Below are 4,679 nucleotides of genomic sequence, written 5' to 3'. Positions count from 1 at the left end.
AGATTAGCAAACTCATGAAACAGAGCAAGGAGGGGTGATTTATAGCGCTTGAGCCGTGGAAATGGCTACGCGGTGTAGAGGAGGCCGAGCTACTCCTCCTACTATGGATTCCACACTTTCACGGGAACCGATCACGATTTTTGTCATTAGGCAACTGCTTTTCCTGGTGGATGATGGGTACTTGTGGCTGGAGGAGCCTATTCCCATCACGGCGGAGCTTATTCACAGGATTTCTTGACTTCCTTATATGGGAAGGGACCCCACGGAAATAGCTGGCAAAAGCGGAGATTTGGCACTTGCAGAGGCCATGAAGAAGAAATACAAGTTGGAAAAGAAGCAGAGAGGCTACGTAATTAGTAGCATTCAAGATAAAGGGGTGCACGTAGCCACCCAGCTGTTGGCTGGGAAGGTGATGAGAAAATGTCGCGACAACAAGGTACCAACGACAGTTGTTGCGCTGGCCGAATAATGCGGGGGGGTCCAATTCAACTGGGCCAAATTCCTCTGTGAGGAATTCCTAACCAACTGCAAAGAAGCTCAGGAGCAGGGCAAGACCTTCCACTACGTGTGGTTGCTCTTGTCTATCTTATTGGTGACAGGGGAACTGCCTGAGGACAGTCAGTTCCCTCCCCTTGAACAAGACTTGCCAGAGGCAGCAAAATATGTGTCGCTCTGGGTGACAAAGAACACCACGCAAATCCGCAAGACTAAGATCTTCTGGGTACTCATGGAGGCAAGCATCCAGATGTGGATCAACAAAAGGCCGCGCCTATCCCCCACAGTGTACGACAGTCTGCGGAACTTTGTAGACTTCAAGGTGGATATTCACAATGTGCATATTAAGGCACGTAAGGATCTGATGCAGACTTGGACCAAATTTCCTTTCATCTCGATTGATGATATCGTTTTCATTGTGCTCGACTCATGAACACTTGAGTGGCGCACCCTGGATTAGGCAGCACGTGATGAGACAACGATACAAAAACAGAAGGATGCCACCAAGCTGCTGGCACAACAGAAGTGCAACGAGCAGTTGGCCGAGGAGGTAAGGGCTTCTCGCGAGGCAGCGAAGGCCACCGCAGAGCAGACCAAGGCCGCCGTAGAGAAAACCAAGGCCGCCAAAAAGGCAGTAGCAGCACCAGGAACTGGGACCACCATGAAACAGGAGGAAAGAGGCCCGGACCTGACCATAGGACAGGGGACAGAAGACATGATGGAAGGCATGGACCCAAGCATGACATCTACACAATTGAAATGGCCGCGTGGTACGGAACGAACAGGGCCACAGAAGAAGACCAAGGCTTCCAAACTGGATGGTGAACCCATTACACTGACAGAGGGTGACCTATATGACATCAGTGACACAGTTCGTGAGGTCACCAGGGAAGCACTCCAAGAAGCAATGACGGAGCAACAGAATGTGTTGGGGGCCCTCAGGGCATAGCTGCAGCAACTTTAGGTGTGACCCCCCCAGGAGGGAATGGTAGCCATCTATGGTGCCGCATGTACATCGGCAACGGAGAAGTTGCCGTGGGCCAAAATGGCTAACACCGTCGCAATGCCAGAAGGAGCACTAATAGTGGACAGTACTAAGTACAGAGTCATGGTGGGCTAGATTAAGGGACTTGGCCTAAACTTGGCTGCCTTTCTGCACGATATATTATATCAGCTATAGGACGAAGCGATGATAGAACTCTGCGCTAGGGAAGGATGCACCGAGCAAATGCTCAGCGAACAATGAACCAACATCGAGTACCTTAGTCTATAACGCGATGAAGCACTAGCACAGAATCAACAGATGGAACAAATACATTATGCTGGTATGCAAAGACCCACTGCTCAGGCGATTCCATCTTATCCTAGGTATGCTTCGCCTAACCTGAATCAACAGTTGCCCTTTGTGGCGACTTTAGAGTTACCAGATCTAAATCGGCTAACGAACGATCCAATTGCTTACGCCCCTTGGTGGCCAGTGATTCCGCACAAACTTTCGTCAGATATTCCTAAATTTAATGGAAATCCGGGTGAAGACCCGTCGAATCATGTGATGACATTTCATCTGTGGTGTTCATCAAACACCCTAAATGATGACTCGATTGGGCTTCGCCTTTTTCAGAGGACATTAACTGGTCCAGTAGCAAAGTGGTATATTGAGTTACCCAGAGCTTCGTTTGACAACTTCAATACCCTAGCCACAACCTATTTAACCCACTTTCAGTTACCCATAAGGTACGAAATGGGAACAAAACTTCTTACCAATTTCAAGCAAACAACGGCCACTCATATATCTGATCATATTCATGAGTGGCGACGTCGTTGTAGAATGGTAAAAACGTACGTTCCTAATCAGCTTTTAGCTGAATGGTTTATTAAGTCATTATTACCTTCCATTACAGAAGATGTGGCAAAGGGAGGAGTCGTCACTGAAGAGCAAGTTATTGCTCGTGCGCAATATTTAGACTTGATTTATACTCAGTCTGGCACGCTCTACGATAAAATCCCTGACGCTCCCAGATCGGAATTTTCCGTTCCTCCTCCTCCTAAATCGAACAATGACTCTCATGCCGGCGATGGTGTGATTGGTACGACAAACACGAAATCAACAAAGGCTACATCTAAAAAGGCCCGTAAGATTTCTAGTCAAAATGCAAATGAGGAACTTCTCGCCTCGGAAGTAAATGCCGTGTCGACCGACAAGGGCAAACAACTGAAGCAACCAGGGGCAAAGAAGAAAAAGAAAGGGAGAAAAAAGAAGCAGGATGAGTCATCTCTTGAAAAACCTTCTGCAAACCCTTCTGGGCAAAGTAAACCCCCTGCGGGGTGTCAGATATGCGATGAGGATCATCAGACGAGAGATTGTCCACATAAAGCTGAAGTTAAGAAACTCTTTAAGAGTTCAAAAACCTCAGCAGTATTGACTGATCCATTTCCAAACCCGAGAACCAAACTGGTTGCTAATCAAAATGCTTCCTGATCCCAAGTGCTTATGTTATCAGTTTCGAAACAGCAAAATGATGCTTCGATAACGACAAGGAATAAAGATTACGGGAATCCACAACTGTCGAACAACAAGGATAAAGATCAACCTAGTAGTTCAACAACTTCGACCGAAGTTGTGCCACCCATCATTCCTGAACCAATGATAAAGCTGCCAAAGGGAGTAGTACACAAATCAAAATTTAATCCTCGTGCCAAATTAGCACAGAATTATAATATAGTAGAGGACCTGGCCCAATCGCCGTCTGCTATGTCGACACTTAAGGTACCGCAAAATTGCCTCTCCCAAAAGCAGGATCTATTATCAGTAATAGGTGGGATTGACCCAACAGATTCCAATCTTGTATCCTTTAATCACAAAGGATATGACCCTCAGTTACCAGCTCAACTAGCTTTCCTTATTCAAGTGAAAGCCCTCAACAAAACTGTTCATCGAACAATTATTGATGAGGGGGCATCTACATGTATTATGTCGATGAGTTGCTGGAAAAATTTAGGCTCACCACCCTTGTCACGATCGTCAACGACGTTAAAAGCATTTGATGGATGAACATACACCCCATATGGGATATTAAGTAACTTGCAAGTCGAACTGGGGGGAAAAACAGTAGAAATTGATGTTGAAGTTATCGACGGAAACCTCGATTATAACATCCTACTAGGAAGGCCCTGGATATATGCCATGGCCGTCGTTGTGTCGACCTATTTCAGGAAGATTGCATTTCCCTTCCAAGGAGGAATTACAATCATCGACCAACAAACATTTCTCCCCAACAGTTCACAAGTTACGGGAAGCATTCCAATGATCCATGGAAGCTCTCAATCACTTCAAAATGTCGGATTAGGCCTACTAAAAGACCCTACATTAATGGGGACTTTTTCCCTACCGCCTCCAAACAATCTGGCAGAAGTGGCCACAATGGAAACCTGCAATACGAAATCTTCTATATCTAATGGATTCAGAAGATTCCTAAACATTTTGTCAGCATGGATCATCGCCCTAATAGAAATATTGTAGCAATCAATTTTCTTGGCCTGGGTGGCAAACCCAAATCAACGCTCATCGAGTGTTTGGATAGATAGGTCCAAGGAATATGGTACCTCTTCAGATCCTTGGTCGCATGTACATTCTACAGACAAAGGAATCATTCAGTCAATGATATTAGGAAAGGCACCATGGGAAGATTACCACCATCATTCCCATCTTCCAGATTACCACGAAGATTATTCCCGCGACCTTAATCATCCTTCAGTTTTTGATTTTGTATCAAATACTGTAAATACGGTGGATTATGAGGATAGTTCTTTTACTAAATCAACCTCATTAAAAAATGAAACAACTCCCTTTCCAAATCGAGTCTTTGATTACGAGCTCGTAAAATCCAAGTCGTGTCCTTCAAAGATATCAAAGGTAAACCTTCATTCCAGCCACCAAGTTGAATGCAATGAAGCTTGGGGGCATGCACCTCGATTTACGTTATTATGCTGGGGGCATGCAAACTTATCATGAGTAGTGTTACCGCAGGGTTAAAGCTTGTTAAAAAATAAACCCGTATCGAGCAGTTTTAACGTGGACTTCAAGCTCGTTAAAAAATAAACATATGCAATGAGCAAATGTTTCTCCAGTGTTTAAGCTCATTTTAAAATAAAAAATGAACCAATTTCCGGTAAATAACCATCGT

This window comes from Pinus tabuliformis, chromosome 5_1 (genome assembly GCF_031772625.1).
Source record: "Pinus tabuliformis cultivar Carrire ecotype Pingquan chromosome 5_1, CPIR1, whole genome shotgun sequence".
NCBI classification, from domain to species: Eukaryota; Viridiplantae; Streptophyta; class Pinopsida; order Pinales; family Pinaceae; genus Pinus; species Pinus tabuliformis.
This window is presented reverse-complemented; position numbering follows the sequence as displayed.